The sequence below is a fragment of the Pinus tabuliformis genome, chromosome 6 (genome assembly GCF_031772625.1).
Source record: "Pinus tabuliformis cultivar Carrire ecotype Pingquan chromosome 6, CPIR1, whole genome shotgun sequence".
Classification (NCBI taxonomy): domain Eukaryota; kingdom Viridiplantae; phylum Streptophyta; class Pinopsida; order Pinales; family Pinaceae; genus Pinus; species Pinus tabuliformis.
In genome coordinates, this window is record NC_142292.1 from 1625096487 (window position 1) to 1625122283 (window position 25797).

Sequence of the window (25797 nt, forward strand, 5' to 3'; positions counted from 1 at the left end):
ATATATATATATATGGTGGTTGGGAGGAATGATTGGGGTCCTCCCCACCTAGGTTCAAGTCCCACAAGTGACATGATGAGCTATGATGTCATGGTTTCAGGCCTTGTTAAGAATGAATAGTCCCTTGAGGACTGAAACATGTGTATTTATCATATGGAATACAAATGTATTTTCCACGTGAACATATATATATATATATATATATAAAATTAATGAATTACACAAACAAAAATGAAATTTGGACAAAGATTCAATTTTTCTTTTGAATTTAGAAACTAAAATCCACTTGCCCAAAATTTGGAATTCCTTCTAACATTGCACAATAACCCTCAGTTGCACTGCAAAACGTCTCACATATCCAACCTATTGACTGAAAAGCAAATGAAAGGGAAACTGTGTTTTTACAGACCGCAGGGCTCTTTTACGAAAGACACAGTGGGGACAAGTGTTCAACGTATATTTGGCACGTGTCTTATTCACAAGACATGTGCCCTCACATATTTGTGTTTAACACAAAGGATAGGGGACACATGCCCTATTTGGACTTGTCTCGCTAATTAGGTTAACATGCATTATTAGCATGACAAAAATCATCACAAATGACAACGTGGTAGAACGAGAGACATACCATAGAGAAGCACACAACTTATGCATAGGGTAGATGTAATGACAACAATTTAGTACCGAGAAAATATCCAACATGGAAATGAATGGTAGTTCAAATCCATATATGATATTATAATATAATTGAATAATGATTGATTGAGACATGAGATGTTAATTGATTCAATGCCATGTAATGGCATACTTAAATGCATTGACTAGTCATTATGGTTGAATTGTCATGTCCATTAATTAGTTTGAAGTTTAAACATACACATATTGACTAGTCACAGATATTGAACGGTCATATCCCTTAGGATATGTTGTTATGAACCTTGTGCCTTCAAAATGATAAGAAACCAATAGTTATAGTTCACTTCGAGGGGAAAACCTCCTTTTACAACAAATATAATGTACAAGACTAGATTCGATGATCCTAAGACTAGGTCTTCTTAGTGTATGTATGTATATATATATATATATATATATATATATATATATATATATATATATATATCTATATATATATATATATATATATATATATATATATATATATATATATATATATAAAAGAGACAAAGGGTATAATGAAAGGTTTTAGACATAACAATATAACATTAGAAATGCGATAACTCAATATCTAGGGATTAATGAGGAGTTTTAGGGTTAACATGGGGCTTATATAGGGCTTGAAATGCCCCTGCCCTTCAAACAAGTGTTTTCCTCAACACTTGGCATTAATGAGGAGTTTTAGGGTTAACATGGGGCTTATATAGGTCTTGAAATGCCCCTGCCCTTCAAACAAGTGTTTTCCTCAACACTTGGCTAACTACAAATGTTTATGCATGAAAAACTCATCTTCCCATGTTGCCTCTTCCAGTGCTAGGTTCTTCCATTTGACGAGGTCCTCAGTAATTTCTCAATTGCTTAATCCTTGTTTCCAAGATTGTTTCTAATTCTAGTATAATTTTCCCTTCTTCATTAACTTCTAGTAAAATAGCTTGGATTGGGATCTTGTCACCAATTACCTTCTTTAAGCAGGAAACATGGAAGGCTGGAAGTACATGTGAAGATGGGCACAACTCCAATTTTTAAGCCAAATACTGAAGTGCCAATTTATTGTCCTTTTGTCGCTTGAGGGACAGTTGTTTATATGGTTGTAGTCTCACATATACTCAATCCCCCACTCCAAATTCTCTTTCAATGCGATGTTGATATGCTTATTGTTTCATCCTGTTTTGTACAATAACTAAGTTGTTCCTCAATAGTTTTAGAACCTTTTGTTGGTGCTCTATGTGGTCCTCAACTACTTGAGCCTTTATAGTCCCTTTCAAGGGTAATATGATAGATGGAGGATGATATCAATACAGTGCCATAAATGGAGACATTTTTATGAAGTATGGAAGGATGTGTTGTACCACAATTTTGCCAAGGGAAACCATGTGACTCATTGTGTTAATTTATCAAATGTATATATCCTTCTAAACATTTATTCACAATCTCAGCTTGCCCATCGGTTGAAGATGGTAAGAAGATTTGTGAGCCAATTGAGTACCCAAACAAGAAAATAATTCAATCCAAAAGTTTCAAGTGAAAATTGGGTCTTTGTCACTTACAATAATCTTTAATATTTGTTAAAATTGGAAACTAGGGCCAAACTCCATGTGGATCATCTCATTTATAGAAGTTGATTGTCGAGAGGTGTAGGATTGATCTAAAGATCATTCGATTCTGACAAGTATTTATGGAGATATGCATTTATTTGTATTTACTTGAAAAATTGTCAAGGTCGGCCAATATTGAAATGTGTGGCATACATGCCCAGTGAATCATATAAATACAAGTGAGATTGATTCATTTTATCATCATCTCATCTCACTCATTTCTTCTCTCTCTCTCTCCTGAGCTTTGGGTTACACAAGGAGCAGATCACACGTGGGAAGAAGGAGGATGTAGAAGTTTCTGAAGGTCTCTTTGACCAGCATTGACCAAGTGTTGACTTTAGAAGAGTGCGGATTTGGTGCGGCTGTCTCTCCTAGGCAGGCCACATTTTTTGGCACGAAAATCAAGGCAATCTGACCTTAGGTTTGACTAACATTGACTACCCTAGTTCAGGGCAGTAGGTTGACTTCAATCAACTGCAATTTGACTGTGTATTTGGGGTTGTTTAAGGGCTAATTCTTTAGGTTGTTCAAAGACTAGCTGACCGGGAAATTGACCAAGCATATTGGAGGTCAATTTCATCTTGTTTGACTAAGTTTGACTTTGTTGATTTAGGGTTTGCTGTTGCTGATATAAAATTACAGAATTCTCACTTTGTACTATTTCTCTCTGCTGAACTATTGAAGATAAAAAGAAGATTTGATCAAAGGGTTTCCCCGCATTGGGGTTTGTCCCTGGCTAGCCACCACATCTTGTGTCTCTTGACTTGGCTTGTTTTCTATCGATCGTTTAATGTTCTATCAGCACTTTACTTAATGTATATGTGATTGCTAATCAGTGGTTAATAAGAAGAAAAGAAGTAAACTTCTCTAAGCATAGAACATACCATAATTTAACATGGTATCAGAGATGAGGTGAAGACAAAGCCCAAGCAAGAGCAAGAGCAAGAGCAATCACCAAGGATTCGCAAGGCTATCCTAAAAACTTCATGGGCTCCTCAACAGTCTTCCCCGCTGAAGACGAGCTCCATGAGAAGTCTGACTATCATGGATGGAAGATGTCTCTCAATCTGACTTTAGAAGATCAGGAAGTGCTGGACCATGTGAGAGGCAATATTGTTGGGCCTCCATCAAATGCATCCGCTACTGCCAAAAGCAATTGGACCAAGGGAGAATTCAAAGAAAAGAAGATCATCCAGGACTCTATCGACAAGCGCTTGGTGGCCTATGTTTCTGAGCTGACCACCTCCAAGGAAATCTACGATAGACTGGTGAGTTTATTTAAAGTTAATGATGCAAATCAAGTTTTGTTCCTTAGAAATAAGCTGAAGGAAATTAAGAAGGGAAAAGATGAGAGTATGCAAGCATATTTCTTAAGGATCACCGAGATCAAGAATGATCTCCTATCTATCGGGGAAGTAGTTCTTGATAGGGAAATGACTATCACAACTCTTGGTGGACTGCCACCTGAATGGTATATATTCAGGACTACTCTTCTCAACAATAATGTCATCCTAGGATTTGAGGAATTGATGGCTAGATGTATTCAAGAAGAAACAAGGATGGAAGAGCAAGAAATGCCCACACTTAAAGGAAATCCCTCTGCCTTTTCTTCTCATGCTAAAAGAAGAAACAATTATGGGGCTAAATCCAAAGGAAAGGTTGGACCGAAGGGTGGAAGAAAAGGACGATGTTACAATTGCAACAAAATGGGCCACTATGCAAGGTAGTGCCCTGATAAGAGGGACTCACACCATGACAATGATCAAAATCACTCTCAAGGCAATCAAAGGAATGGTAGGTCCAATGGCAGAGGTAAAAGAAATGTCAGAAATCAAGGAAGAGGACAACCCTTCAAGAAATCAAGAAACTTCAGGTATGAACCTAACGTTGTTAATAATAAGCAAGATGAATATTGTCTACCAGTGACCCTCTCTACTACTGCTCCCCCGGACTCGTTGGGAAATTGACTTATTGATATTTGTGCCTCAAGGCACTTCACTGGTTACAAAGAAGCTCTCTCTAATCTGATAGTGAAGGAGACCAGCCTAGAAATTGTTCTTGGGAACAACGCAAAATATCCCGTGAAATGCACCGGGAATGTGACTCTTAAATTGAATCAAGATAATACAATTCATTTGCAAGAAGTCCTATATGTACCTGATCTAAAAAAGAACCTGGTGTTCGTTTCGACAATGGAAGACAAAGGCTACAAGGTGGCCTTCATCAATGGAAAGGTACGTGTATGGAAAAATAATTTTAAAGAAGCTTTCACTCTTGGGTTTCGAGTTGATTCATTATGTCAGGTCGGAGGAAGTCCGTTGGGTGTCATGTCTTGGGAAACATCACTTCAGTCCGAACTATGGCATCGGAGGTTTGCTTACCTTCATTATAAATCTCTACCCAATGCAAGACAAATGGTGATAGGGATGCCTGAGTTCCGAGTAGAGCAAGAAGGTGTTGTCCTGGATGTGCTGAAGAGAAGCTCAAAAGGGGACCATTCCCCTCAAGCCAAAGCAAGACCTCCAATATATTGCAGTTGGTTCACTCAGACATATCTGGTATGATGCCTATGAACTCCTTGGGAGGATATTTATATTACCTCACTTTTATAGATGAATATTCTCGCAAGACCTGGATATACCTATTGAAAAAGAAGGATGAAGTGTTCACTTGGTTTCATCACTTCAAAGCCTTGATCGAGAATCAAACTGAAAAGAAAATCAAGATCTTAAGGACTGATAATGGGACTAAGTATGAATCCAATGAGTTGCATGACTTTTTCAAATAGGCTGGCATTGATGGGGAGACTACAACACCATATACTCTTCAGCAGAACGGTGTGGCAGAAAGGAAGAATTGTACGATTGTGGAAGTTGTCCATGCTATGCTCCATGATCAAAGACTTCTGAAGTTTCTATGGGCCAAAGCTATGAATACCGCCGTATATGTGCAAAACCGATGCCCTTACCAAGCATTGGGTTCCAAGACTCTCGAAGAGATGTTCACTGGTAAGAAACCTAACGTATCTCATTTTAGAATCTTTGGAAGTCTTGCATATTTTCATGTCCAAAGGAGAAAAGGAATAAATTGGGTGCATCTGGAAAGAAAGGAATCTTCGTGGGCTATAGCGAAAATAATAAGGGCTATAGAATCTATGTGGTTGGTCAAAGGGAAATCAAGATTAGCCATGATGTCACCTTTGAAGACGATATGGCTCTTAGCAAAGTTGACAATCTTCCTACTCAAAGGGGATCTAAAGAAGCTGACACTAGGGAATCGAAGGAAAAGGAAGATGAGACAATGCCCGATGTGGAAGAACCTATGGATCCTATTGATCCCCCTCCACAAGAGCCTTCCTCTTCTAGGAAGAGGCCTTCATGGATTAGGGGGAAACTTGATGACGTTGAAGGACACATTACACCCAGAGGGACTTTCCAGGAAGGTAAGAAGCTGGAAAAGTATCAGGGATACTTGACCATCATGAGCAAGATCATCCAAAATGAGCCTTCATCATTTGCAGAAGCTGTCAAGCATCAAGTATGGAAGGATGCTATGACTGAGGAATATGAGTCCATCATGAAAAACGATGTCTGGGATGTGGTCCCCAGACCCCAGGACAAAGCAGTTGTCACTTCGAAATGGCTTTACAAGATAAAGCATGCAGTTGATGGAAGTGTTGAAAAGTATAAGGCTCGTTTTGTTGCTCGTGGCTTCTCTTAGAAGGAAGGTATAGAATATGACGAGATATTTGAACCTGTTGACCGATATACCACCATCCACTTGATCATAGCCCTTGCTGCTTCGCAAGGATGGAACCTACATCATATGGATGTCAAGACTGCATTCTTGCATGGTTCAATCAAGGAGGAATTCTATGTGGAACAACCCGAAGGATTTGAGATTCATGTTCAGGAATCTCACATGTGCAGGTTGAAGAAAGCCCTCTATGGGTTGAAGTAGGCACCCCGAGTGTGGTATGAGAGGATTGATAGCTACCTGATGAAGTTGGGATTCACTAGGAGTGAAGCCGACCCTAACCTTTACTTTAAGGTTGAAGATGACAAACCTCTCATACTAGTGTTGTATGTTGGCGACCTCTTTCTAACAGGTGAAGACCCTCTCATTTTTCAAATGTAAGAGGGAGTTGGCTTCCGAGTTCAAGATGAAAGACCTAGGACTGATGCACTATTTCCTAGGACTAGAAGTCTGGCAGAAACCAGAGGAGATTTTCCTATCTCAAGGAAAATATGTGGTGAAAATATTGGAGAGATTCAGTATGGTGGACTGCAAGCCCGTGACTACCCCGATAGAGCTTGACTTCAAGAAGTTAAGTGGTAGTGCTGTCGGACCTATTTTACTAAATGCTACCGAGTATCGTCAACTTGTCGGAGCATTGATGTACTTGGTGAACTCCCATCCGAATATATGCTTTTCAGTCAACACGTTGAGTCAACATATGGTTGAGCCTCACCACACACATTGGATTGGTGCCAAGAAACTGTTGATATATCTTCATGGCACAATCACTCATGGGTTGAGATACACTGCCAGAGATGTGAGACTACTTTGATATACCGATACTGATTGGGCAGGCAGTGTAGTGGACTGAAAGAGCACTTCCGGGTGTTGTTTCTCTTTGGGATCTGCCTCAATATCCTGGATGAGTAGGATGCAGAAGTCGGTGGATTTGATCACTACCGAGGCAGAGTACATTGTTGCTAGTATGGCCTCTTGTGAGGCGGTCTGGTTGCGGAAGCTCTTCAGTGAGCTGTTTGGATTCACATTGGATACTATCGTGATCCTGTGTGACAACCAGAGCTGGATTCGTTTATCAAAGAATATCGTATTTCATGATCACTCCAAGCACATCAATATCAGTACCACTATATCTGAGATATGGTATAGTGGGGAGCAATAAGGCTCCAACATATCGGTATAGATGAACACGTCGCTAACATTTTGATGAAGCCCCTGGGAAAGGTCAAATTCCTGAATTTCCGAGAACAACTTGGTGTCGTTGAAAGACCCTCTTATGAGGGTCGTGTATGATGCATATATTGAGATTTGGGAGCTCCAGGGGGGTGCGGGGTACTTCTTGGAGCGACATGCGACCACAAGGCGACTCACCATCCCTTGGTGGTGTACTATGTAGAGGGTGAAAGATTCAACCTTCCCTTGTGACACCCTGTGGTGACTGTGGGATAGGATGATTAGTTCTCCTGTGGGCTAGGATGATTAGTTCTCCCGTGGTGACTGTGGGATAGGATGATTATTTCTCCTGTGGTCCAGGATGATTAGTTCTCCTGCGACGATTATTGGACAGGATGATTCGTTCTCCTGTGGATAGGATGATTAGTTCTCTTGTCAAGGCATCCTACCCATGTAGTCTGGGACTCATGGGAACTTACTCTCATCTGATCAATGAGTAGGGAAATGGGGTTAGGGACCATTAGTAGTACTATCGATGGACACATAGTTGTATCTACCGTACTCCCTATGCAAGGATGACCTCCATTGATTTGGGATCAATGACACTGATTTGGGATAAGTGAGAGTGGTATGACACACTCTGAGACTGACTTCGGGTCAGTAGAGGATGGTATGATATATCCTTAATCATTTCTTCCTCTTCATAGTTCAACAGAGCCAACAGTGCAAGGCAGTGCATTTGATGGTTGGGACAGTACCGACGGTCAAACAGATTAGTAAATGGAGTTCTCCCTAGTTGAGAGGGAGTGTTAAAATTGGAAACTAGGGCCAAACTCCATGTGGGTCATATCATTTATAGCAACTGATATTTTTCCTAGATTCCTCTTGTCAAGAGGTGTAGGATTGATCTAAAGATCACCTGATTCCGACAAGTATTTATGGAGATATGAATTTATTTGTATTTACTTGACAAATTGTCAAGGTCGGCCAATAGTTAAATGTGTGGCACACATGCCTAGTGAATTATATAAATACAAGTGAGGTTGATTCATTTTATCATCATCTCATCTCACTCATTTCTTCTCTCTCTCTCCTTAGCTTTGGGTTACACAAGGAGCAGCTCACACGTGGGAAGAAGGCGGATGCAGTAGGGCAAGGAGTACGCAGAAGCTGCTGAAGGTCTCTTTAACCAGCGTTGACTTTAGAAGAGTGTGGTTTTGGTGTGGTTACCTCTCCTAGGCAAGCCGCATTTTTTGGCATGAAAATTGAGGCAATCTGACCTCAGGTTTGACTAGCGTTGACTGACCTAGTTCAGGGCAGCAGGTTGACTTTAGTCAACTGCAGTTTAACTGTGTATTTGGGGTTGTTTAAGGGATAATTCTTCAGGCTGTTGGAAGACTAGTTGACTGGGAAATTGACCAAGCATATTCGAGGTCAATTTCATCTCGTTTGACTAAGTTTGACTTTGTTGATTTAGGGTTTGTTGCTGCTGATATAAAATTACAGAATTCTCACTTTGTACTATTTCTCTCTGCTGAACTATTGAAGATAAAAGAAGATTTGATCAAAGGGTTTCCCCGCAGTGGGGTTTGTTCCTGGCTAGCCGCCACATCTTGTGTCTCTTGTCTTGGCTTGTTTTCTTTTGATTGTTTAATGTTCTATTCGTAATTCACTTAATGTATATGTGATTGCTAATCAGTGGTTAATAAGTAGAAAAGAAGTAAACTACTCTAAGCATAGAACATACCATAATTTAACAGTATTCCATGTGGATTTTGGATTGTTTCCATGAATGCTTCTACCATTGCACTTACTTTGAAAGGATCAGAAAGAGAGCAAAAATGGGCATACATTTTCATTTGATTTACCACTACCATAATGACATTCTTTCCTTAAAATTTGTGTAAAGCCATAATAAAATCCATTGAAACTTCTTCCAACACTAGCCTGGTATGTCTAAAGGTTGTACGAGCCCCAAGGCCTTGGTTGTCTCTCCCTTATTTGGTTGACATACAAGTCATTTAGCCACAAACATTTGCATATCTGCTTAAATACCTTCGCCAAAAAATAGCTTTCTTGATCCTATGGTATGTTTTCAAAACCCTGAATGTCCTCCTACAGAAGAAGTGTGTAATTTCAAAAGGAAGTTTTGTTTGAGTTTAGAGTTCTTACATCAGCGGTCTTAATACCACAACAAATATTTCTTCCACATAATTTTTTCTATCGCATCAAGGCCCCTCCTATAGTTGTTGAATTATCTTGCATACCTTCTCATCTTGCTTCCATTATATACATGTTTCTCCCACCCAGTCACGTTGTGGAATGCAGATCGCCCATAGTAATCCCTCCATATCTTCCTCTTTCTCTGAGAGTGCATTTGCCACAATATTTTTTTTCCCTTATTGTGGATAATTTCAAAGGTATAACCTAGCATCTCTATAACCCATTTTTGTTGGTCTACTGAAGATAGCCTATGTTCCAATAAGTGCTTCATCTGTTTTTATTTTGAGGTGTATCCCTATTAGGTAAGGACACCATTTCTTAACTACCAGTTTTCCATCAAAAGTGGGAAACCCAAAGGATAAAAAAAATTCTCCTCATTTGACAGTTGACTAGCTAGTAACCCTATGATCGTCAGTAGATAACATTGTCCCAGATTTCAACACCTATTACTTGTTGAGAAATCTAGGGAAACAAGATTAAGAGTGATTTCTCTTTATTTTGATAACTGCTTGTGATATTCTTTTACTTCAACTTGTAGTTTCAATGATTGTTAGTTACATCTTATGTTGTTATCATAGTGTTCTATTCATCAAACAGTTACCAAACACATGAAAATCAATAAAACAAAGTGGACACAAGATATAGGCTGCTAGCTAGGGCCAAAACCTCTCCTAGAGAGGAAAACCCACAAGAAATTCTGGGTCAAATATGTAATTTTGGGTCAAAAACCCCTCTAGGTGCCAAGTTGGCTTACATGTCAAGTCGGCCTTATCCCAATGGACATATCTATTCACAACTCTTTGAACTATATAAATAGAGGGAAGATGGAGCTCATTTGGACACACACTTGATGGATTATAATCTGAAAAATCGCAAAAAGGATAGAGATGAAGAGGAGGGCCGCACCATGAAAGATGAAGTTTTGTCTTAGTATATATTTTGTTGTTGATCTCTTGCTGATGGATCTGTTAGAAAGAAGGAAGGTTTGGCTTGACATCTAGAGGTGGAATTTTTCTATGGCCATGGGTCTTGGATGTCTCAATTTTGATCTGATTCTATAAGAAGAGAATTTTTTGGGTTTTTCCCTTGGAGAGGTTTTTTCCTAGCTTGGAGCCTATGTCTTGTGTTCTTTTGTTTCTGTGATATTCATGTTCATGTTATGGTAATTGTTTGATGAAAGAATCATAATAAAAGTTTAATAAGAAACCAAGTAAATTCACAAGAAATTACTATGGATAAGGAAATCTAAATTAAACTATTAAGCCTCTTAGTTTCCAACAATAGTTACATGAGAGTACATATATATCAGCAACTAAATAAATTATATCAACTGCAAGAAATCAGATCTAAAATGCTCAAATGAACAATATAAGGTGAGAAATAGAATCACTAAACTAGCTCAAGGTAAGATTGTGAGTTGCTAGATCTATAGCATGTAAAAAATGAGAATAGAAATGCTAGAAATTATGCATATTAAATCTACTTAAAGGAAAGAAACAAAACTCAAACAACAAGCATGCAAAAGGATCCTCTCCCAAAAAGAAGGGTGGGATGCCAAAAAGATAATCCTCAAGCTCCCTCAAGGAAACCTTTTGTACTATTATTGAAAATGAAGCCCTCTAATGGGAATGAGGGACTTAGGTTTTGACAGGAGCTTACAAAGAGCTCAAAAGAGAAATGCTCCTCCTCAAATAAACTTAATGAAAATAGAAGAACAAATACAATGCTTATCGCAAAATACAACAAGAAGCCTCGAAATTAGATACTTCACTTTCCTCAAGGTATACATGTTGAAGAATCTAGGACAATTAAAATTAAAGTTATTCTTCTTAGCATGATAACAATTTTTGAAGTTCTTTTGCAATTTTTCTTAGCTTGATCTTCTTTTTATTATTAGTGTGTGTCATTACTTCATCAAACTGCTATAAAAAACAAAGAGATAAGAACACAAGATATTGGCATCTTGCTAGGGCTAAAACCTCTCCCTCTTGGAGAGGAAAACCCACACAAAAATTCTTCTTATAGACATCTTCAATTGACAAATACCAAGAACAAAACCCTTGACCTATTCTACCACTCCAAGACCAAGACACCAATCCTCTTCTCTGTCACTGCTGAGATCATCCTTATTGCTGCACCATTGAGGCCATCACTACTGCATCACTGAGATCTTCATTACTGCTTCTTCACCATGTTAATGAGGTCTCTTGATTTCTTGAGATCTTCACTGTGACCTTGATTCTATGTCTTCATTATGACAATCATCGAGATGACTGTTGCACCATATCTCCATCTATACTTGGATCATCACCGTACTCTTGCTGAGATCATCATGTTGACATTGAGCATGATGAGAGCATGTTCTATGATAAGTATGTTGAGATTGAGATTGTAACTATAGAATCATTGTGATCTCTCTTAAGCCGAGACAGTGAGACTAAGACTATACAAAGATAGTAAGGGTTCCGAGGTTCTTTCCCTCACATATATACATTAACTGTTGTTATCTCAAAATCAGACCCTGATGGGCTGCTGGTCAGGTTGATTCTAAGTAACTATTTCAAACCTACTTTAGGCTGAGGCTTAGCCTCCTCAACCTGAGAGGGCTCTCTCTGGGTGTAATAATGATTTTGATTAAAAATAAGATGGCTAACTCTTGTAGAACAACTGTGACAAATATGAATGCTGGAAATACATTAAACAAGTATCCATTGGGCCTATGGAGTCAACAACACTTCAATATAACAAAGATCTTGACCTTACATGGAAGTCAGGGCATTCAGCATTTGAATATTCAGAACATACACTCATATGGAACCACACAGTTTATAGATGCATACAGGAAATCAGAGCACATTCAGTGAATTCTGAGTGATTATACATCCATACCACTGTAAATAAAACTAAGAAAGGACAACATCACACATTCTGAATATAAGAAATCCTTCATGAATCCTGAGAAGTAAAATCAAAATTATATTACTGAAAGTGAGTCTTTACATAAGCCAAATACTATGCTCTGTTATAAAGTTTTCCAACCTTGTTTACATCGATGTTTCAGCTATATATAGAGTTTTTATTATAACTGATCGAGATTCCTCCTCCAGCATGAGGGGAATTCGAAAACTACTTCTAATGACACCTATCAACCATTTAACTAACTAATAAATACAACATAGTGCCGACTGGAGTTTTTTAAGAGATCTAAATCAACTATGACTCTAACTCCATATTACATGCATGATGGCTTCTCCTCGTTCTTTGACATTTGGCCCCCTTTTAGTTTAGCTGAGATGGGTTTTTAATGCTCCATGTTGACCTTGGATGCTGAAACTTTTTAACTGCTCAGAAAAATTAGGAGATTACCCTTGCTTCTCGGCTTCAGTTTTCCCTAAAATATTCGAATGCACAGAAGCATGACCTTTAGCCTTTAATTACCCAAAATGTAGAAGACTGCCACGTCCTTGATGCATTGTAAGCTTTTCCCATGAACATGTGTGCAAGCAAAAGTTTCTTGCAGGCAAACCGTTTGATATACCCTGAACTGTGGTAAAGGTGTTCACTTTACGACAAAAATTGGATTTGAATATTAAACCTTTTTAAGCGTCCACCTGTCTTGACCTAATTGACTGTTGACAGCTTCAGATGATGTCTTGCATGCCCTTTAGACGTTTTCCTTTCAAAATTCCCGCTTATAATTCAAACTGCTTGAATTGCGTAAAAATCATCACCTTCAGCAGTTTCGTAGCGCGCTACGAAACTGCTGAGTTTTTTTAAAACAGCTTGCTTTTGACCCGAGACCTTTATTAACTGAGTATTTGATTGCCAAAAACTCCCTTAAACTTTCCACATGTCGAACAGGGATTTATATTTCCTCAGGAAGATTAAATCAAGCGAATTTGTCAAAATTTTAAAACAAAATCTTACTTGACATGAAAACTCATTTAGCAGGTAGCTGACTTAGCTGTGCCTTCAGATCTTCAATTTGTTTCTTCATAGCCTTATTCCCAGTTCTCAGTTGCATATTGATCCTTCTGATGTACTTGGCTTCTTTGATTGTTGGTACTGTCCATGTATGAAATTGTGAATGGCCATCTACCACTGAATTCAACTGAGCTTCTACAACTGCATTCCCTTCCCATAGGGTTTTATAATATTTTGCATGTATGGCTGCATGTTTTCTAGCGGCTTTCTTCAATTTAGCAATCTCATACTTAGCTAATTCCAATTGTCTCTGTATGGCTGCTATATTATCTTCTTGAGATGCAATGACTGTTTTGCCCGTGTCTTTTTGTGTCTCTTCCCTTGTTTCCTCTGTTCTTGGCAGTGCTTCCTGTACTTGCTGGAATCTCCTTGTCATAGGTCTTCTAGGTTTAAAAACGAACTCTTCAGCTGGCTCATCAAATTTAAGCCTTTTTGAGGCCTTGGATTTCTTAGTGCCTTCTTGTTCTAACTGCATCAATTCGATTTGAACTGGTAAAGACTGCTCGAATTCAATAGCCTGTAATAAATCATTTAAACTTGCCTTGGACACCGGACTGTCTTCAACTGCTATAGCTTTACCTTTTTCCTTATTTATCTGGCTTCTTGTTCTTACCCTCGAGACTACTCCAGATGTGCTTGTTTCAGGTACAGTCTTTTTACCATGAACTTTTTCCTTAGTTTATTTCTGAGGTTGATCTTGGATGATAAGTGGCTTCACTGGTTTTCTTACTTGTGATCTTACTTGTGACTTTGTAACTCTTTTAGCTCTTGCTTCTGTTTGGAGCTCAGCTATTGTAAAATCTCCGGCAGGTTGGGGAGTGAGGCTAGTCTGGCTTTTGAAGCCAGCCATAAAAATGAATGAATTCCAATCCCTGTCTATCTTTTGGAGCCCATCTACAACCAGTAGTTTAATCAAACCATGATGAAACAAAGAGGTTTCACAGTCCTCTTTCCTTAGCTGTACCTTATCACACATCTTACTCAAACTACGGAACAGATAAAAAGGTAAGTCTATGGAGACTTTCCCGGTGAAATGCAAAAGTAGTTTGAAATGATAAGAATAAACCTTGTTATACCTTCCTTCACAAGTCAAATATTTCTGTATGCAGGTGAGTAAGAGAGCATAATGTTCTTTGACATAATTCTTGGGCACTGCCTTACTTAAATCTTCATTTACATAATCATCCTTCAAAAACTCCTTGCAAGGATTCATGTCAAATTTAAAATTTTTGAACCATTCCTCTTGTCCTCTTGGGATCTCTGTCACAGCAGATATCACTTCTGGAGAAACCTGCACTTCTAACATGGCTACCTTTGAATTCAAACCAGTGAAGTTAAGTGCAAATTCCTTAGTTACCTGTGCATGTCCTCCTTGTAACTTTTTGCAAAAGTTCCAGCACTCGACCTTTTTAAACGCTTTCTTCACCTCTTCATTTCTCAGCGTTGTATCCAGGCCTTCGGGTTCAGTCCTTAGACATTTGCCGGATCTCTGCTCTTTTTTCTCCATGGATTCTTCCAAATCTTCGCACACAAAGACTACCAGCTCCGGTTGGATATCAGCCTCGCTTGAATTTTCAGCCTCGCTTGAAACCTTTCAAGATACAATCTTGCAGATTTGTCATTCATGTAGGACTTACGGCCATCATTATGGTTTATGCACGGTAAAATTTCTTGGGAATAATAACTTGTGCATATCAACAGATCTAGTGGTGGTGATAGTGGCAATGAGCGTTAAAATGTGATAAGAAAGGTATATGAGTTGACATGAGAAGACATGGCTGATGACTCACCTAACGGACTTGACATTTCGGGAAAGATTCGCTGCGGAATGTAGGAATCCATGATTTCACAGCGCTGTTAGTTTTGAATTTTAATGATGCGCTGCGAAACTGCCTAGTTATGATTGCGCTACGAAATTGGTGAATTGGAATAGCGCTACGAAATCACGAAAAGGCACGGTGACTCACATAAGACAAGAGGTGGCTATAGAACAATGATGGGTAGAGGGGAACCAATGGGAGTTGAGAACAACTTGAGTTAAAAACTCTTTTAAAAACTCCAAATCCTACGGGAAGAAAATTAAAAATGAAAATTTGAAATTAAACTAGCACAGACCTTTGTCATCGGGCTAGGATAGAAAACTACATGTATCAATTTTTAGTTCTAAGTGATAATAACTGCTATGAAATAGGTCCACCGAGATAGTGATACTGAGACCCTTACCTTTCATTTAGGTTGAGACTGTAATGGTTACTATTGTTTCTAATTATGCCAAGACTGTGATCTTAACCGAGATTAAAGCCATGTTTTTCCTTGCAAGATATATGTATGACAGAGGTACCTTACTGTACCCATCCAAGGTTTCAGACCTCCGAGAAAGACATGTTTGTTTGCACCCATACAAACATTAGACCTACACATTGTCACCGAGATCTTGTACCCAACCGAGATCTCCCTCCTACACCTCATACCCTTCCAAAATTTCAAAGGAGAAAATGCGAGTTCTGTACCTTGGATTTGTGGATACCCTAGACGAGTATTTATAGTGGTTTGTGCTCCAAAATAAGCTGACTTGCCTTTATGAATCGTTGTTTCTATTTTCTAGGCCGACATGACTGCCATTTATACATTTAATTCAATATTGAAGCCGACATGATGAATTCCTTATCGATTTGCTTGCAGACTTATTGTTCTTGCTAATGGAGGATTGATCTTGGTCTTTGGAGGGCTGCTACATACTTTTGTAGACTTGTATATATTTACATAGGCTCATGAAGAGCTTATTTATACATGACATGACTCTTTGACTTATTAATAAATCCTAAAGACATCAAGAAGAAGTCTTTTGACCTATGACATTTCGTGCTCATGAAACCCATGTAGCAAGGCATACAAAAAATAATGTATTCTCTTTTACTGCATCATTTACAAAAATCGTGTCATTATGAAGACCAAACCTAGTTACACTTTCTTCAACACTCCCTCTTAACTAGGGAGGTATTCATAGTGGTACTTGGTCATTCTCAATATGAAGAATTTCTCATAAGAAGAATCGGATTTGCAATCCCTCTTTTATAGCATCATTTAAACCAACATTGTTTTCATTTAGCAAGGCCTTGACTAACATCTTTATCTCTCACTTAGATTAGAGCACACAATGTTGGCGAGACCAATGACTGATAGACACGCATCATCATTGTCTCTCTTAGGGTCATACCCACCCGGGTGTTCTCTGAGTATGCCCTACTAGGACTATTCCCATCTTGGGTTCCCAACCCTCAAGAATATCGGTCCTCTTTCCCACTCTTGTCTTGGATGCCTTGCCACACCCTCAAAGAGTGTCGGATGCTAGATGATTACACAATCCTCCATTCTTTCTTCCAAACTGAAGACAAGAATGTCATGTCTAACTCTCCCTCTTAACCAAGGATGAGTTCCAAGTTTCTCTTTACTCAGAAACTTACTCATGTTCTTTTACTCATAGGAACCTTCCAAAGATCCCTCTTAAACAGGGACTCTATCATCAGTACTTTATAGGGTCTTCTAGTCGACTTATGGTCCAAGACCTCGATGTCATCAATTTCTTCATGTGTAGGGTTCATCCATCCATCACTTTCCTCATCATGTCATTCCTTCTTTCCCGGAAAGTATCCTCCTTGGCTTTACATCTGGGGTTTCCTTGATAGGGCCATCTATCTTCACTTTTCCTTCAACGGTGATTACTCTAGATCACAAGGTACATAGTTGTGACATCCTTCACAACTCTCCTTACCTTGGCCCTGCACACATACCCATACTTTCTCCAAGAGGTCAGAAACCAAAAACAAATCATGTATTACCTTTTTGGTGGTGGCCTTTTCCAGTGACATCTTCTTGTAGGTATCAACACCCTGCATACATGTTGACACATCTCCCAAAGATATATGTTGTCAAGGGTCTTCATATTTTTAGACTTCCATCAGAGTCTTCATATTTTTCCGGGAGATTTCCTAGTCAAATCTTCCTAATTTGTTGGATGTTGATTGCCTTCATCATGGTTGCATATCCTCACACCTTCCATTCCCAAGAGCTTTCAATCAGAGTTTCTTAATTATAGTCAGCTACCTCATACTTCATATGAGGACATATTATGTTGATTTCATCTAGTGTGACTTAAGCCTTCCGCATCCTTTCAAAGGAGGAGATCCTTTTTCTCTTGATCATGCTTGATCCATGTTACCTACAACCATATGACATGAAATTACAATATTAAACACAGGCATACATGCCTCATTTTACCTTTAGGTCATCTAGGCTCCTTCTAGCAGCTTCCTTGATTGAAAAGGTCTTCAATCCCTTAATATGCTTCATTTCTCATGTCATCAGACCTTCATCTCATGAATTCCATAAGTTGGATTTCTTGATGAAACACTTGTTTCCTTCCCAGATTAGTGGATCCTCTGCTAAGGTTTCTATCAAAGAATCTTGAGGATCTTGAATATCTCCATCTGGAAAATGTTTTCCCTTTTGACTTCTTGTCCTTTCCTTTGATATCCAATGAGATTCCCAAGAGCTATGTCCTTCATGTTTGGCTGCCATGGATTTGATCCTTCATGATTCCCATGGTGATATTACGAGCTCTTGTTTCCATGATGCCATGATGCATCTTATCATCATGATCATATCTGCAAAAGATTTGGAGCTTGTGATAGGACCCTTTTGTGAGGGACACTATCTCATTCATAGTAGAGGTCTGCTACTCCCTCTTTCCATGGCCTTTTTTCTCAGCTTCCTCTATCCTTCCGGCAATATGAGATTCTTTCCATAGCATTGAATATTAGCTATAATATTATGTCTTGAAAACTTCCATTGCCTTTCTGCACATGTTTAAGTCTTTTTAACCTTCAACACTTTTGTCCATAACTTGTCCTTCTTTCATCTTGCATAGATACCACAAGTTGCTGCATGAGGAAACTTCCATGTCCCAAGGACACTTGCCATATTGCTTATTAAGAACGTGGATGATTATCTTCTTTTCATCTTTCTTCAGATCTCCCAATTGAGATCTCATGAATATATTTCTTCATTCTTTGATACCTTTTTTACTGCACTTCAGAGAGTATATCTTTTAGCATTTCATGTATCCCTTTTATGTCTCCTTTCTTGCTATGTATGAAAGAGAGAACCTTAAGAGTTCTTATGAATTCAAAGGAGACCTTGATATGTTTACTGACTTCTCTTCCCCATAAGGATTATGACTATCCTTCTTATTCCATGCAAGAACCTTTCATGACCCATATAACCTATAGATCTTCTTGCAATCATAAATTCATTTCACCAAAAATGATTAATGAAAATACTTACTTGAGATGTGAAGATGAAATCTTCACCTTGATCATGTAGGCAGTAGTTGGAGCAGATGTATTGATTCTTCCTCTGACTGAGATCCTTGATAGGAAGATTGCCTTCTTTGCCTATGAACTATCTTGATTTATATATCCACCAAACTGTTGATGTAACTTGGCTACACAAGTGGACTTGTGGATCCTTGTAGTATGCAACATTGTATAGAGTAATGCTTGCCATGATGTGTAGTTACCCATCAGTTGGTATTGTTGTATCATAGGACTTCTTCATTTTATATTGAGTATTGTTCATATAAACTTCTATATATACCCTTAAATATGTATCATCATGCTCTGAGAGTTCGATATTTAAAGGTTGTTCCTTTTATAGAAAGGATTCAATCCGAGGTTAAACTCCTGATATTGTGGCATCGAAACTGTTGGTAAAATGGGACTTGTGAAGTCATCTGGCTATGTATGTTTGAACTGTATTGTTGTATGAGCTTTCCTAACCAAGTCTTCTACCTGAAATTATTTGCATCTTTTGTCCGAGTTTTTCTGAGGCTGAGAATATGGGAGGAGTTCGAGTACAGGTCATCAAGCTACAATCTGAAATTGTGACTTTGTATACTGTTGTTTTAGGTTGTTCCTTTGATCTAGGTCTTGATCTTTGAATGAAGATCTTTGAATGTCCTTCAGCTTGCTTTGATGGTCTACTTGAAATTTGATTCTTGAATGTCTCTTTTTTGCCCTTCCTTTGACTTTTGGACCTTATCCCTCTAATAACATGTTGAAGAATCTAGGGCAATTAGAATTAAAGTGATTCTTCTTATCATGATAACAATTCGTGAAGTCATTTTGCAATTTTTCTTAGCTTGATCTTCTTTTTATTATTAGTGTGTGTGATTACTTCATCAATCTGCTATCAAAAACAAAGAGACAAGAACACAAGATATTGGCATCTTACCAGGGCCAAAACCTCTCCCTCTTGGAGAGGAAAACCCGCACAAAAATTCTTCTTATAGACATCTTCAATTGACGAATACTGAGACCAAAACCCTTAACCTATTCTGTCACTCCAAGACCAAGACACCAATCCTCTTCTCTGTCACTGTTGAGATCATCCTTATTGTTGCACCATTGAGACCATCATTACTGCATCACTGAGATCTTCATTACTGCTTCTTCACCATGTTAATGAGGTCTCTTGACTTCTTAAGATCTTCACTGTGACCTTGATTCTATGTCTTCATTGTGACAATAATCAAGGTGACTGTTGCACCATATCTCCATCTATACTTGGATCATCACCGTACTCTTGCTGAGATCATCATGTTGACATTGAGCATGCTGATATTGCTGATAAGTATGTCGAGACTGAGATTGTAACTATAGGATCATTGTGATCTCTCTTAAGTTGATATAGTGAGACTGAGACTATACAAAGATAGTAAGGGTTCTGAGGTTCTTTCCCTCACATATATACATTGACTGCTATGAAATAGGTCCGCCGAGATTGTGATACTGAGATCCTTACCTTTCATTTAGGTTGAGACTGTAATGGTTACTATTGTTTCTAATTATGCCGAGACTGTGATCTTAATCGAGATTGAAGCCATGCTTTTCCTTGCAAGATAAAGACATGCTTTTCATATTCCCATATGAGGTTTCAGACCTCTGAGAAAGACATGTCTGCCTGCAGCCATACAAAACATTAGACCTGCACCTTGTCACTAAGATCTTGTACCCAACTGAGATCTCCCTCCTGCACCTCATACCCATCCGAAATTTCAAAGGAGAAAATAAGAGTTTTGTACCTTGGATTTGCAGATACCCTAGATAGGTATTTATAGTTGTTTGTGCTCCAAAATAAGAATACTTGCCTTTATGAATCGTTGTGTCTATTTTTCTAGGCCGACATGACTGCCATTTATACATTTAATTCAATATTGAAGCCGATGAAGAAATTTCAACCCCCACTCTGGTTATCAATTTTCCTATCACTCCATGCATTCAATTTTAAATCCAAGCATGATAAAAATTCTAAAATCTGGAAATGACAATAATTTTTTGAAAACACAACTTTAGAGATTTCACAATTTCTGAAATTGCAAAAATAAAACACAAAAAAATTATGATAGCCACACGTAGAAAATAACAGTGATTTTTGGTAAATGTGACCCTGGAAATACCACCTACAACTCTTGGGGAAAACCAGTTTCAGAGCTCTTCTTTATTTTTGAAAATTCTTTTACAGAGAAACTGAAATACACAGTAAAATTCTAGCAACCACAAATTACAACTTATCTCGATTTTTTTGTGATTGAACTCTGCCTCGAAAATCGTGCTAATCAACAAACAACCAAAACAGAAATTTTCCAGCAATAGAACAACATTAAACGCTGTACGACCAGCCTTGAAAAACATGCCCAGAACTTGCTGTATGGACCGTATGGATTTCAGTAGTATGACTGCCTCGAAATTCATGCCCAAACTGTTGTCCCTCTTCCTCGATTTCTTTGTTGTCCCTATTCCTTGATATCTATGCGTTTCTCCGGTTATACGATTTTGCCTTGGGATGTGTGCCAATAAATGCTACTGCCCAGATTTGCTGAAATGTCTTCTTGTTGCTCTCCTTCACTTCCTCACTACTCAGAAATTTTTTCCTTGCTCTCGATTCTCTTTCTCACAGATGCTCATGAAGGAATGAATTGATCTTTTTTTCTTCTCTTCTCCTTTTATTCTCTAAATGACTTTTTGGGTTACCCTAAGATCTAATGGCTGACATTCATTTAGATCTAGGGATGAGAATAAATGTGCATTTAATTATCACTTTCTATTTTTTAACTCACCCACTTAAATAGAGACCCACTTAGCCTTTTATTTCGATAGTCACTTTTTCACTTTCTAATTCTTCATTCACTTTAATAAAGTCACCTTTAAATTATAATGTAATTTTACCACTTATAAAGTCACTTTTAAATTAGAATGACTTTACCACTTATAAAGTCTCTATAGGAGAAAAGTAAAACATAAATTTGGACACTTTTTCCCTAGGCCAAATATCAAAGCCTTAGGGAACCACTTGTCCTCTGGTAGCCAAATTTTAACACTCCCTCTTACCGAGGAAAGTGTTCCTCACCACTCCCATCTTGTCTCTGAAATAGACATGCTTTCCCCATGGTAAGGCTTTGGTGAAATTGTCTGGTGCCTACTCATTTGTGGAAATGTACTCAAGCTTGACAACTCCCTTTTAGACATAGTCTCTAATGAATTGATACTTGATCTCAATATGCTTTGACCTGTCATGAAAAACTGGATTCTCCGTGACTTTTATGCAAATCTGATTATCACAGTAAATTACTGAAGGTCTCAATGCCTAACCAAATAGACCAAACAACATCTTGCGAAGCCATATGGCCTCACAACTAGCCAAACTAGTAGCCATATACTTTGCCTCAGCTAAACTCAATGCAACTGACTATTGTTTCCAACTAATACATGAAACAACTACCAAACCCAACCCAAAACAACACCCAGAAGTACTCTTCCTATCTAAGGCACAACCTACCCAATCTGAATCCGCGTACCTTTCCAGTGTTACTCCATCACCCTATCTATAATCCAGACCAAAATCCATAGTCCCCTACTAGTAACGAAGAATGTGTTTTGCAGCCACCCAGTGCACTCTCCTCGGCTCACACATGAACTGACTCATAGTGTTAACTAAAAAACATATATCTGGTCGAATGTTGACCAAATAAATCAAACAACCAATCAGTTGTCTATATAGAGTGTGATCCACCAACTCGGAATCAAAAGCGTGAAGCTTCTTCCAGTTAGTGATCATAGGTGTAGACATGGGTTTGCAGTCCTCCATGTGAAATCTGCTAAGAATATCCACAATGTACTTCCATTGTCCCAGGAAGAAATTCCCTCCCCCCGCCACACCTCCAATCCGAAAAAATAATGCATCAAGCCAATATCATTCATCTCAAACTTTGAAGCAAGATATCTCTTACAGCCCTCAATAAGTCTCTTCGCACCAGTGATGATCAAGTCATCAACATACAACACCAGAATGAGAGGCTCCTCACCCACCACAATGAACTATAGGTTCGGATCAGTCTCACTCTTTGCAAAACCCAACTGCTGCAAGTGTGTATTAGTCCTCAAGTACCAAGCTCTAGGAGCTTGCTTTAGGCCATAAAGTGTTTTTTTCAATCTGCATATATGGGACTCCTTCCCATGCACCTCAAAGCCCTGCGACTGCTCAATATAAACCTCCTCCTAAATGAAGCCATTGAGAAATGTGGCCTTCACATCCATCTGGTGGATCTTCCAACCCATCTCTGCTGCAATCGATATCATGGAGCGAATAGATATATATCGAGCTATGGGAGTGAAGGTCTCCTCATAGTCAACTCCCTCTATCTGTGAGAATCCTCTCTCCACAAATCGAGCCTTGAACTTCTTGATGCTGCCATTGCAGTACGCTTTATCTTGTAGAGCCATCTAGAAGTAACAACTGATTTACCTTCAGGCCTCCACACTACCTCCCAAACATTGTTCTTCATAATAGAAGAATACTCCTCCATCATGACCTCTCTCCAGACCTGTTGGTTGGCTGCCTCCTCATAACTAGAAGGCTCAGAGTCAACAATGCTTGTTGCCAATGCCATGTAACTACAGAACTACTCAGGTGGTTTACTATCTCTAACCTGTCTCTTTGGCCTAGTAACTGATGTGGCCTCGTGCAAGGTATCTTGAAGCCACTTGGGCTTCCTCTTCCCTGAGCATACTTCTCCCACTAGAGTGAAATAATCCTCATCATCATCAGAAGCCTGAACCCCTGAAGGCCTGCCCACTAACCTCATGCCTAAATTTGTGCCTGTAGATGCTGAAGTACCATGAAAACTGTCCATTAGTGGACTACCCTGTGAACTGCTCTGTGGACTGCCTTGCATGCTGCCCGAAGAATCACCCACCTGACTCTGAGAGCCACTACTCATTGATGGACCTGACACTGTAATTAACGTACCTCCTGATCCCTGACCACTAGATCCCTATGACTGACTCAACCGCTCTTGAGGGTCTGGTGACTCTGGATACTCTAACTCACATGACCTCCAGAAAGCTCTCTCCTCCTCGCACTTCACATCCTGCCTTACAACCACTTTCCTCTGCGCATGAATATAAATCCGATAAGCTTTCGAGGTCTCACTATAACCAACAAAGATAACCTTGTCTACAGTGGGCTCTAGCTTGGTCCTGTTCTCCTTGGGGACATAGGAATATGTAAGGCACCCAAAGATACGAAAGTGCCCAACATCAGGCTTCTTCCCAGAAAAGGCCTCCTCTGGAGTCACATTCCCCAAGGCACGATGTGGACTCCTGTTTTGCAAGTACACATCAGTGTTGTAGGCCTCTGCCCATAAAAATAAATGTAACCCCTGATCATGAAGCATGGCATTGGCAGCCCCTGCAATGGATCTGTTCTTCCTCTCTGCAACCCCATTCTGTTGGGGGTAGTAAGGAACTATGAACTCCCTCCTAATGCTTGCCTCAGCACAAAAATCAACAAAATCACCAAGGATATACTCCCCTCCATTGTCCAACCTGAGGACCTTGATCTTCCTACTTCTCTGGGTTTCCACAAGAGCTTTGAACTCTTGAAACTACTTGAAGACCTCACTCTTGGTCTTCAAGAAATAAATCCAGGTCTTCCTGGAGTGGTCATCAATGAATAAAACATAGTACTCATAGCTACTCAAGGATACATGAGACATCTGGCCACTCACATCGGTATGAATCAAGTCAAGGATCCCAGTCGCTCTGTTTTCACTTGTGGGAAAAGGGGATCTGGAAAAATTCCCCATAGCAAATCCTCTACATACATCAAGGTGATCAGAATTGGAATCTGGCACACAAATGGTGATCTCCCACAATGTACTCAAGGCCCCATCATACATGTGCCCCATCCTGCGGTGCCAAATCTCACACAACTCTGAACTGCTAGATCTATCATCGGTCCTGTCTTGGGTGCTGCTACTCAATGCCATTATGGGCTGGAATGAGAACTAGTACACCTTGGCATGGCACACACCAATCTCTCTAGTTGAAGAAGTTAGATTTCCCATAGGATAAATAAGCATCTACCCTCTCCTGAACAACACATCATACCCTATATCCTCAAGTGTTAAGACTAATATCAGGTTCTTCTTCATTCCAGGCACATATAGAACATCTGACACTTTCAAGGGAGGTTTGGTTCCCCTATCAAATGTCAATGTCCCCACACCGACTACTCTAATAATGTTGTCATCACCAAGTACTACCTCCATATCAGTATCACTCTCTGAAAGCTCTGAGAAGTACTCTCTGACTCCTGTCATGTGGCAGGAGGCACCACTGTCAACATACCAAATGCTAGAAGATGCTCTGCTAGTAGCGGGGAATGCAAACTCCCTCTGAACCTATATGGCAGGTGATCCTGCACTAGTGGCCTCACAAGCTATGAACCCAAACTCCCAATCAAATCTCTCTGAGAAGCTCTCTATCTCTGCAGAAGTTGCCATGGGTTTGTATTTCCCTTTCTTGTTCTTCTTCTCCAAACACACAACAACAAAGTGTCCCAAATTTTGACAATTCCAACATTGACTTTGGAATAGTCCTTCTCCTTGTTTTGCTGCTTGCCTTTACCTTTTCAATTGCCTCCACTGTTGGAAGCTTGCTTCTTTGCTTTGCCCTTCTTGCCTCATGCTAACAATGCCACATTGTCATCCTCCTCCACTTGTTTGGCTGCCCCAAGATGGTTCTTTCTAATCTCATTCTGAATGCAATCATCCCACAACCTCTCCCAATCTGGTTGGTTTTCCCATGCAACAATGCCATCCACAAAATTCTCCAAAGTCTTGGGAAGACCATTAAAAGCAATCCTCACCAACTCAGTGGGTGTAATGGTCTCACCTACGGCTGCCAACTCATCTCTCACTGAAGTGATCATTTTGAGGTGTGATGTAGCGCTGTCAGTCTTAGCCATTTTAATGGCCTTCAGTTTCTCCTTT

At 39.3% G+C, this 25797-nt stretch overlaps 1 pseudogene across 1 annotated transcript in view; it reads right to left on the minus strand.

Annotated features, from left to right (window-relative positions):
* The window catches only part of LOC149265131 (S-formylglutathione hydrolase-like), an 83827-nt pseudogene that overhangs the window by 5157 nt on the left and 52873 nt on the right, over window positions 1-25797 (minus strand). The gene's annotated exons all lie outside the window — the stretch shown is intronic.